Below are 12657 nucleotides of genomic sequence, written 5' to 3'. Positions count from 1 at the left end.
GAAACGTAAGGATTCGACTTTATTTTGGATGGGTTGCTCCGTAAACAGTCACAAAAATAATTTCATCCTGGAACGGGACCTACAAAATAGTTGTGTGACACGAAAAAGCAATTTTCAGACCGTTTTTCAGGCTTTGATGCATCTTAAATTAAATGGTTTTATTCCTAGCATTACAGTCAGAGGCAGTGAAATTTCAGCATGAATTTGCTTCAGCTGTTTGTCAGCTTATCCACGCATACAGTTTGTTCTTTACATTTTTACACAGTTTCTAAAGATTGTCGATATGTCAGAGTTTTTAATGTACCCAGTCAATTAAGTTTTTCCCAAATTGCGCAATATTTGAATTCGCGATAGAAATTTTAAATTTTGCGCCAAAAATTCATAATTTTGGAAGAACTTAATTGACTGGGTACATTTAAAACTCTGACATATCTAAAACTGTGTAAAAATGAAATGAACAAACTGTACAATCAAAACTACGTGAAGTGTATAGGGAATGTGCAAACAGAAATTCAACACAATTCTCCTCTACTCACCTTGCCTTACAGATGAATATTTGGAGCGAAAAATTCAAAAAATATGAAAAAATAAAAACATAAAAAAGTCAGGTGACAGTAATTCGTGTTGTGATATCGTTATTTGCCGATTTCTTCGTTTAAGTAAATGAAGGAATGTTAAATTTATGTAATTCCAATAAATTTGTGACGTTTACATGTAAGTGTGATACATCATTTTTTTGCTTGTTTTGAAATTTTTTCCGCCAAACCATCATCTGTAAGGTTGAAGCTGCTACACACACGCGCGTGGTAGTAGTAGTTTGTGTGGATCAGCTGAAAAACAGCTGAAGCAAATTCATGCTGAAATTTCACTGCCTCTGACTGATTCAAATTCACCATTACAATAATAATCAATCGAATCATATCACATTCATTCATTTATGTTTATCAGCTACTATATATGGATACTACTGCCCACTCACGATCAGACAGGAGCAGACGACGAAAATACATTAAAAGGAGGGACCTAAGTCCCGTTATAATCGTTTACGTATTCGTTTCATGCATTTTTATTAGTAAGCGTTTTGTACCAAAATCAAAGGCCAGGTCCCTAGTCAAACAAGCGCTCCTGCCTGGGTTACTTTTACTTTGCCGTGACTAAACTCTACCGAAAAACACTTTTACATGCTCCGGACCTCACTTTGGACGCAGGGTTTTCAGTGACCGCATTATTTGGAAATAGTGGAATTTTCTATGTTTTTTCATCTAGATTTTTACGGGGTACATGAAAATGATGAAATTAAGTCTCATTATATATGGAATCTGTCTGTTGGTTGAAAATGATTTGCGGACACAAAACCTACATCTTTTTTTGTGTTCCGAAACAACCACTCTTAAAGTGCAAGTTTTTCACGTTCCGAGCGAATTATGAATTTAGGTCCCTCGTCAAAATCGACTGCTCTTGCCTGGGTTACTTTACTCTGCCGTGGCCCACTGGCTTCCTGAACCAAATTTAGTTGAAACGTGATTTTTCTTCACAAGTGACTTCTTTGGGGTATGTACGTGAAAGTGATGAAACTATGTCTCATACATGGAATTAAAATTTGTTGGTTCTGGTATAAAATCGGCCTCCTGAATGATCTAGTAGCACTATATCTTTTGCGAATTAAATTTTTCAACTTATGTCAGTGTTCATTTGAGTTCATTTTCATACAGTGTATTAGGTCCCTCATTTGACGATTTAATAATGAACCGCTCCTGCCAGGTTTACTTTTACTCTGCCGTGGTTTAGTGCCATGATGAAGAAAAGTTAGGGTGCCGCTGAGTTCACGCTTTTCATTGAATATCACGAGAACCCGACTTCATCAGGGCACTAAACTCTACCGAATAACACTTCATGCTTCGGACCTCACTTTGGACACAGGGCTTTCAGTGGTCCCTAGACTAAAAAGCGTGAGCCAAACCCTTACCAAAAAAGCACGACAAAAATAGCTAAGTCTTAGAGCAATTAAGTGGTGGAACCTATGAATGAGGAAAAATCTTTCTGTCATTTGACCTCAGAAATGCAGTTCATTCCAAACTCTTTAGAATGCCATCGAAAGTGAGGGTTGCTAGGAATCTCGCGCCGCGTCATTCACAATAATTCACATTTTGACACATTTTGTATAAGGAAGATGTCACTTTGTGAATTATTGTGAATGACGCGGCGCGAGATTCCTTAACACCGTTTATTTATGTCATAATATGAGTAAGTTCATAATGTCGATGAAACTTTAAGGGTGTGTGTATACTAAACATTTTTTTTATTGATTTTGATGTTCTAGGAAATTGTTTATTATTGGAAAAAGAAACGGAAACGACATTCTGCTGAAAGTTTTGCACACATTTTTTTGACGTGAACTGGGCTAGTGTATACCGATGTTTGGGCAGGTACATGGAACGCTGCATCATCCGACTCTTCTAAGAATAGCGTGGTGATGTTACAATATGAATATCGATAAGAAGGAATTCTTCCAATGAAATGAATGAATTTTAAATTCCATCAATTTATTTGCTACATTTTTTTCTACGCCCTATATCCATACTTTATCAACCAGAATAATTAAAGATTTTTGGAAAACAAATTTTTTTCCATTTATATCAAGATTGTTTGTACAAAAATCGTCAATTTTTTTGGTTTTCGTTTTATTTGATTTTTGTCTAAACTGTAAACAAGCCGAATATATTTAGATATTCATCAGACACGAGATAACTATAACAGAACGTTCTTTTTGTACCTCGATTAACGTCCCATTCTTTGCCAGTCTACGCTTATTTAAAAATGCAAGAACTTTAGAGTTCGCACCAATTAAAAATCCAAATTTATTAATCGAATGTCGCTAAAAAGACATAGTTACCGCGGACGTGATTAGATTTGAAATGAAGATTGCGCATTGATTTTATACCAAACGTCTTCTACAATACTAAAATAACACACATCCGTTACTGGATGCTAACATGATGAATATGCATGCGGTTCGGATTTTAAAACTCAGCAAACGATAATATTGCGATGATAAAAACGTATATTTGCACGCTGAATGGTTTTGCTAAATGAAATCTCGTAAAATCGTCTTGCTTTATTAATTCATTAGCCAATCAATAATTAATTAATTCTGTAATCCTGATGAGAATATCTCAAAGATCGTCCAATATGTGAACATGGGCGAATCAGATGATGTAAACTATCGACAGATCAAGGTAAACAGTGAACGTATAAGGATTGGATAATGTGTCATGGACGGTCGATTTTAGGCACAATTTAGCGAAAGTACACGTGTACAACTTTCCATCATACAATGGGACGAAAATCCGAGGAAAATTTAAAATTTCCCTCATTTTCGGTACAAGTAGCTTAAAACTACGACAGAGTAAAGTTAACCAGGGTTTATTTTACTCTGCCGTTTTAAAACTGTTTTCGGTTGTAAACTTTCAGATATACGTGCAAAAAACCATAACAACAGCACTTACTCGACCTAATCTCTGGGCCAGGTCTTACCCTTCTTTTTACGTTACAAAACGGAAAAAAGAATTTCCAAATTCTGTTGCGTTTTACTGATTGTAGCGTGTTCGGAATGTTACATAGTAAACGCAATAGATGCAAAAATGTCGGACAGTTGAAAAAGTGTTTCAATTTTAGGGTTTCAGGTCAAATCAGCATAAACGACAGGCCGCAATGGTAAGGCAAATGTTTCGTCTAAAATTTTTGTTTTCTATCTAACGGTTATTCCGAAACGCTTCTCTCTGGTTATCCCGTTCACGCTGTGCCCCGTTCATCTGATAACTGTCGATGATTTGCGACTGAACTTTGCAGAGGAAGTCAATTCTTCTAAGAAAGACCTTTCGACTACTGTTTCGATCTGAGAGAAAATTTAAATACGTCGTTCGACGTTTTGCATTAATATGCAGTTCAAAAATACCATTTCTCATCAGGCCATGGCGACAGTGGTACTCGATACAGTACTCTATCGAACACAATACCGATTTGCACAAAAATAAGTCTAGCGAATCATAATTGAAATAAATTTCAATTTGTTCCTAAACTCAATCACTCGTGGCCAATGAAAGTGTAAAACAAATATGGTCTATTGTCCGCCCGGAGGACATACAAATTTGATTTTCGTACTTAAACACACTCATTTTCATATTATTTTGACATAAAATGTGAGTGCGTTTAAGACGAATTCACCGATCGACCATACCTGTTCTTGACTTTCATTGTTCGTGGCCAGTGTGTGTGGTTAGCCACCACAAAGCTGGACATACGAAGTATCGTACGTGTCAAAAATTATTCTATCTCTATTCAGTCCCATAAACTCTGATTCTACGAGTGACAGGGCTCATCCCATTACCAGTTCGGAGCGTGTTGAGCAGCTGCGCCACCTCGGAAAAGATTTCTCATTGTTTGTTTTCTTACATTTCACCAAAACTGAAGTGTTGTGATGTAATGCCCCCACCAATCTGCTGTTCAATTCAATGGTGGTTCATGGCTGAATTCCGCGGAAGCTGAGAATCTCGTCCCCGAGCTCTTTACAATTACTTAACTGTAAGTCGTATAGGGAAACGTTTACTACGACTATCCGGATAAAGAAAATATAATCCGATTCGGGTGATGCATCGGCTTACCTTAAACACATCTTCGAGACCGTCGAGATTTTAGGCCAGTAATGTGTATGCTATATAAAAGAGTCAAATTAATTGCAAATCGATTATGGTTGGCACTTCACGGGACACGTATAGCTTCTAATTAGAATTACAACCGCACAAAGCTCGGGAATGAGTGCCAATATCATGGACACAAAACCGAGTTTTTCATGTATAAACAGTCGAGATAACGTACCGGTGACCCAAAAATGCGATCTAATGAAAATCCCGACGAACATCCACTTGACTTACAAGGAATTATGTCGTCGCCAAAAATTAACACCTCTCTAGACGATTTATGATTGTTGTTCATTCGCTTAAATACAATAATATTGTATACACCTTGCTCTACACACCGACCTATTCCCTGTCCCTCGATCTTGTCTCACTAAAGTATTGTGTTCTACAACCACTTGATATTTATGACCATTGTTATAGTGCCATTGTTATGATGAATAAACGTTTGTGAAAAGGAGCCGAGAGAGTCCTCCATATAATATTTTGCCTCTGCGATCCTTTTCAAAGTGATTTTATTGCTTTTCGAAAACATTATTTACAAATGTAACGTAACACATTTTTGGCTGAGATTCATAATAAAAAAAAATGGTTGATTTCCGACTGAAAGCAGCAGGAACAACAACAACAAAAACACAAAAACAATTCTTCGACAGAGACCCTTTGGATAATATTGTCGCCTTTAAGAAATTTCTAAAACAATAACTGAAGACAGTCGAGAAAAAAATATTGTTTTATGTGTTGGCGCCGGTGGTGATGATACGCAAACTTTTTTTTGTGTGTATCTATCTACGGTTTCATACCTACCGATACCTAATAGATATTACCGATAGATCGGTGGATACATGTTCGATGGTATGTTTTGTTTGAAGTTATTTTAAATCGTTCGATTTAAGTGAGATAGCCGGACAATTTTGAATAAAATATTTTTCATGAGTGCTTGATTTCATCTTAGGCCGTTTACGCTCCGTTTACTCTTGAAACAATAAAAAAGTGGCGTGGCTTAGCTAAACGAAGCGTATACGGCGTAAGAGGAAATCAAGCATTATTGTCTACCCTCAGCAAGCCATGAGAAAATTGAGTTTTGTTAACTTCTCTCTTCCTTTATTCATTCTCTCTCAAATTCATCCACCTTCCCGCATCCACTTAGTTACCCGCATAACTCGTATAATCCACTTATCTATCCCGCACTGGCCAAGGTTCTGAAAGAACAGGTTAGGACAACTCTGAGTTGATCACGAAGGCGGTGACACACAATTGCGTCAACGGCTGCGACGTTTACATGTAAAATCTGTAAAATGGAACTTAACAAAAACTAAATTCTGAATTTTCGAGAAAAATATTTTCTTTAAGTTGATTTCTCACACTATCTGTTATAAAAGGTGTCACCCGCCTTCGTGGTTGTACTAACCTGTTCTTTCAGAACTGTGGCTCTGGCTACTAAGAGGTCGTCCGAATGGGTTTCAGCAATCAAACTCAGCACCAACTATGCCAATCTCAACTGCGTCCCAGACGTCGCAAGCTCTTCCAACCTTTGTCGTAAATGCGGCAAAGAGAGTGAAACCATTCAACATGTTACTGCAAGTTGCTCGTCGAACAACCTGCTGATTACGTCAAGACATCATAGTATCAAACATTTTATTGTCAACCTACTTGAGAATGATAGCATTCACCGAGGAAGTGTACGCTGTTGATATACCGACGGAAGAAGTCGATTCAGTGATATTATTGCCTTCCACCCGAACTCTAAGAAAGCATACATCATACATCCAGAGGGATTCTTTTGAAAAACAGCCTACCTACTTTTCCAGTGGACATTTTTTTATGTGCCTAGAAAGGACTTCGACCCTAGAACCCAAAACCACTTTCAAAAAAATTCTTCGAAGCTTTTATGGCTGGTGAAAGGTGATCGAAAGCCGAAAATTTGCACTTTTCTTACCAAAATTTCTCCAGGTGCAAGAGCCGTACAGGGTCGTGTGGGGTGTCATTAGAAAGGTAGTCACATGTACTATTGAGCCGAATAGAGACTCATTGGTTTTAAAATTAATCCACACTGAAATATGTGCAGTTGAAGTTTTCAACAGAAAACTTGCACTTTTCTTACCAATATTTCTCCAGTTACACGAGCCGATATGGTGGTGTGGGGTATCATTTGAAAGGTAATTTTATGTGCTTTTGGGCCAAATAGGGTCTTATGGGGGTTTGAAGGCATCTACGATGAAATATGAGAAGTTGAAATGTTAAAGTGCCCATATTTCATCGCATATGCTTCCAAACCCCATAAGACCCTATTTGGCCCAAAAGCACACAAAATTACCTTTCAAATGATAACCCACACCACCATGTACGAATCTTCCCAACGATTCGATATGGAACGAACGATATCAACCAGGACCAAACTATCAAGGACGAAAAAGAAAGAATCTACCGCAAATGCATCCCCTTTTACACCGAAAAATACGTGCAATCATTCGGCGAGAGAGACTGGTGCGTTCGCGGTCTGTGGTTTGGAAATCACGGACCTCACTCAATAGAATTTTCTTTGTACAAAACTGGACACGTCACACGGAAAAGTACTTTTGGACTGCAGTTCTTGTGATCTTGACACAAACTTTTTACTTTATTCGTTTCTACATTTCTATTTGATTAGCCACATCACGCTAATTTTGCTCAGTTTTGTCGTCATTGCCGCATGACATCAGATAGCAGAGGCTAACTAAAAAAAATGCCTAATGCCGGTGGTAACCGTTGTAGAAGGTTTATGATGTCAGCCACTGGATTTTACCTGATTGTTTTGGTTTAAATAAATCTTTGACTAAATCTGTTTTCTTAATCACAATTTAGGGAAAATTCAACATAAACTCTATGCAAATACCGAGTCGAATGCGAGGCGATGCCAATTATCGAAATTTTTACGGTGCCTCCGGTAACTGTTACAGTAACTAAATCTACAAATGAATGGATTTGCATTTTTCTCGTTATTCGGTCCCTTTGCATGAAAAGGTTATTTACGTATCTGTTGTCGATGGTTGATACACGGGCAAAAGATACGCAAAGATACGTAAATGGCTATTATTAGCTATGGCTATACTGGATGATGTCCGACGGCAATACACCTTTTGAATTTTCTTCAAATTCTCATACCCGCTGCCTTCTAGAATCTAGATAGACAATAAATAGAATTTCTCCGCCTCTTCCTCTCATGAAGCCTGTTCTTCTGCCTAGCTCCCACCATACAAACGCCTGTCATATCCGTTTCATCTCGTAATAAATCCATATTCATCCATTTGACAACATAGTCATTAACTTTCAAAAATTTTGTAATTTCATTCCCTAAATTCCTTATTTAGCCAAGTCAACATTCCGTGCATGTCGCCAGTACACTATACATACATTCTCTGCGAGTAAACCGTTAATTACAAAGCCGAGAATAATACTGATGACCACTCCGACCCCCTGTTGATTCAATTTCTTTAAGTAGACAAACGCACAAAGTCTATACCACCACACAACATATACCTATTGCACATATCCAAAATTAGCCTCGTTCGCATAAGTATACCTAATATTTGTTTTTATAAAATCTCAGTTATTTGCCATATTGAGGAAACAATCGTAAAAAAAAGGTTCGATGGTAATTTAGCTAATTTCCACTTCCGTTTATTGTCTCACAGACGCAAAAGGCCAAATAGGATACAATATGTTTTAGAGTGCATTCCATACATTTAATATTTTATATGGGCCGTTCGAGAGGGCCATAATAATAACAATAATAATAGACACCACAGCGAGACACATATACACACATTCGACCAAAAGCAAGTCGCATAAACACAAGACATTCTTTCGGTTATTCGTATCGTGTGTTATCTTCTTAACTAAGTGACTTTTTAGTGCACTATTGTACAATAAACACAAGTTATAATTCCAAATAAGAAATCCCTTCCAATTATTTAGAACCGCGCTGCGTCATTGGCAATTTAAATTTTGTTTTCGGAAAATGGTTGTTGCGTTTAACATTGATTTTATCATTAAAAATGTAATTTTAGTTTTATTCGTTTTTCGGACGCGTACAAAGAGTCACGGTCTCACAAAATTGCTCGTATCGTTGGGTCATCCAAGAGAAATGTTTGATCCAAATTTTTAGGTCCGTTCCGTCCGTTCCAAGGTTATTTGAGCTGTCAAAGCATCATCCATAACCAAAACATTTTTGTTGGCAAAAGCGTTTTGGTTCTATGGATGCTCTCGCTCATTTTCGGCTTGTCAAAAACCGTTTTCACCAGCTTGCCAGCTTGATTGTAATTCAAAATTGAAAAATTCGTAAATTTGGTAGTTGGTAGTTGACCAAACGTAATTTTCGGCAGTAATGTCCGCTATTCGAGAAAAACGCACCGACTGACCTTAATTATTCTGTCTGCTTCCCTATCTAAAGCTAGATAGAAAAGTGGCAGAGAGGTTTACTGTTCAACAGGTGGATATCGACTGACGAACCTATTCTTCCTGCTTGCCTATTTATAGCTCAAGTATTTGGTAGTTGGTAGAATTTGAGAAAAATAAAAAAACCTCACCAGGCTTTGCCCGGTTCTCCTCTTTATGGGAGAGACGTCCATTGGCTGCAACCGACTTCGTCCAAATCAACCTTTTTATCATAATAATTTTTCTGAAAATTGTCGGACGGATTTTAAAGCACGGATTTATGGACAATTACTCTTGGATTGAAATCCGAAGTTTGCTCATTAAATTTGTTATTGCCTTAGAAACGGTAAGGACTGATAACGTTTAAATGCTCTTTACTTGTACCATTTGGGTAGATGTAACTCTCTGTGATTTGTGGTATTTTCAAGAAAGAAATAATTTTTCATTGTAATACCAACGTACGGGTGTCGCCACCGAGTCAGAACAAATGCCACGCCACATGTTTGCGGTCCATTTCGAATAAAATAACGGAATACATTTTATTTTACATCCAATGCCATATTTGTCGATCCATTTCGGTTATAATTTTAGTGTCAGTTGACTTCTTTCCAATAATGCATCGACTTATTTTATTGAATGTTTTAAGTTCTATTGGCATTTACACTCTTCAGTTTATCCGTTCCAGCGCTCAGTCAATTAATTTCGAATTTAATTATGTTGTTCGAATTGAAAGTGCGCCGGTTTTTATAAATCTGTTCGTTTGGATGACTCTTCAAAGAGGATTATGGAGGCACACTTTGAATTTGTCACTCGACAGAAATTGCAGTCCTCCTGTATTTAGATTTATCCTTCCAGACTTCTTCATAGATTCCGTTTATCTCCTATAAAATTACTCTAGCTACACATAGTGTAGCGACGCGAAGGAGACCTAATTCAAAGTTTTGTTTTGTTCTTCTGTCAAGTTTGACACAGTATAACAATTGAAAATTTAGAATAACACGCTCGGAATTTTGAAGACCGACACATTTTCAGTTTATGTGTTTAACTTATGAGTTTTTGAAAATACATGAAAAATCCACAAAACAGGAACTGTGTCGGTCGAGGGGGACACCACTCGGGTAATTGATTACACACCCTGCTCGGAATTGACGGAGAATCCGGTAATTAAACGGAATTGACAAGAATTGAAAGGAATTGACAGGAATTAATGGGAATTGAAGCGAATTGAAAGAAATTGACAGTAAGTACCTTTAGAAATTGAAAGGGAATCGAAAGAAACTGAACGGAATTGAAATGAATTGAAAGGAAGTGTAGCGAATCCGGCAATTAGTTGAATTGATCCGATAATTGAGGTAATTAAATGGAATTGACAGGAATTAAAAGGAATTGAAAGGAATTAATGAGAATTGTAAGAAATTGACAGTTGGTATCTATAGAAATTAAAAGGGAATGAGGGATTTAAGTTTTGACCGATTCGACGCAGAACGTTATTCTAAGCAAACAATTGCTCTACGGTATGCCTCTAAAATGCACAGATTTTTTTACAAAGTGCGACCCTAAATCGACCCAATTTTGTCAGCTGCCTAAAATGTGCCGGAGGCCGTTTCCAGTCTCGATGCAGCAAGAACTACATGGGTATCGACTTATTTGCAGTCTCTTATATGACAAATTTGTTCGAAATGTTTTCCAAATAGATAGTTTGCGCAAATGACGTACAGGCTATAAGTCAACTTATAAATCTGAATTTATAGGTTATAAGTCATAAGTCGCATTGTTATAAGTCAAAAGTTTTAGAGATGTTGACCTGTAGACCTTGTAAAGTAACAAATCTTTAGGAACCAGTATAAAGTAGATTCAATAATCCCAAAAATCCATAAATTAACCCACAGAAACCTGAAAAATGTATCAAAATTCTGATGTTCTTGAGCTGAGAAGAAATTAAGAACTGTGGAGATGCAAAATGTTTTCGTCATTCTTCCTGATTTGACCTCAGAAATAGACTTGCTGAAGAAATTTCTTCCTGTCAAACCATTCTAAGAAGCTTAGAATCTTAGAATCATAATTTTTCTATTGCAGTGATGTGTTGCATGAATTCAGCTTCTGAGGTCAAATCAGGATGAACGTTATAAGATCGAGTTTTCGTTCTCCTTGAACTCTCTATAAATAGTAAAGATTTGGCGCTTCATAATTTGAATTTTGAATGAATGAACAAATGATTTGCAAAAAAAAATCCAACGCACTCTGCTATGAAAATATCGTGAAAATATACGAAGCCACTTCAAGTTTTGAATTTTCAGCGGACTTATAGATCATTTTCATTATACGGTACTCGTCAACGTAACCCCACTAAATGTTTCGTCCAGTACTCCTTAACCTCAATTAATTGACGTTGACTGCGTTCAATTTACTGGTTTTTACATGAAAATCGTTCGTTATTTTTCGACATGTCTGACAGCTGGGATCGTGTCTGACGTTTACAAGGTCATGAAAATGATCTATGGCGTGAGTTCTTAGTTTTGCCCCGCTGAGAAATTTTCCTAAGACGTCGACTAACACTAAAATCATCTAAATGCCTTAGAAGTGCTATCAAACTTAATTTATTGGACTGCAATCACCGTTACCCTGAATTTATAAGAAAAGTGCAGAGTCAGTTCAAAATCAGGATATGGAAACATTTTACCTGAATTTATGGGTTCACATTAAAAGCAGAAAAAAAACCTTTTTTTCTGTAAATATTTTGTTTCCGAGCCAAAATTGATTATAGTTTCAAAGTCAAACCAAAATTGGAATTGGTACCTACGTTTGTTTTATTAATTGGCTGTTGAAAAATTGTTCAAACATGATCGATTATATTATTTGACGTTATAATGCGCTGCACAGTTGCTATCATGGGCTGATGTAATAGTATCGTTGACTCTTCTGATATATTTCTTATTATGTAGAAAGTGAATGACAGTGCGTAGCAAATAGTTAAAACCCGCTAAAACACACGGAATATGAGAAAATATTTTTTTTTTTTGACAATTCGGAGGTGAAAATATCTATTTTCTACCCTCTTGTTTGGACAGGCGTGGAATAGAAATTTTCTACCCCAAACTGGCAACTTTATTTAGGTTGAAAGATGGTTTTATTTAGTGAAGAAACACATTTACCATTGTGTTCACATTTGGAAGCAAGAGAAACTTCCGACTCGCTTCGCTCTGGCCACAAAACTTAACTTCTTTCTGTTTGGAATTTTCTCACGTCTCGGTAAACAAATAACTGTTAACACAGTGTGAGTGTTACAGAATGGAATATGGGGCTTTTCCACCTTCTGTGATAAAACAAACTTTGAAAACGAGTAATTTTTTGTCAAATTCACGTTGTTGAGAATTTTACTTCTCTATTTGATTACCGGTTGGCTGTACTGCTACTTTCTACTAAGCATTGGTAGCTGGAAGGGATATTCTCCACGCACTAGTAGGGCCAGAAATCTCTGCCTATCTACTGAGAAATAAACTTTTTTTTAGGGCTGTTGCCCGTTCAACGTTCAAGTTTATAATAATAT

The sequence above is a fragment of the Bradysia coprophila genome, unplaced genomic scaffold, assembly GCF_014529535.1.
Source record: "Bradysia coprophila strain Holo2 unplaced genomic scaffold, BU_Bcop_v1 contig_70, whole genome shotgun sequence".
Taxonomy (NCBI): domain Eukaryota; kingdom Metazoa; phylum Arthropoda; class Insecta; order Diptera; family Sciaridae; genus Bradysia; species Bradysia coprophila.
The sequence above is the reverse complement of the archived record's forward strand: the minus strand, read 5'-3'. Positions refer to the sequence as shown.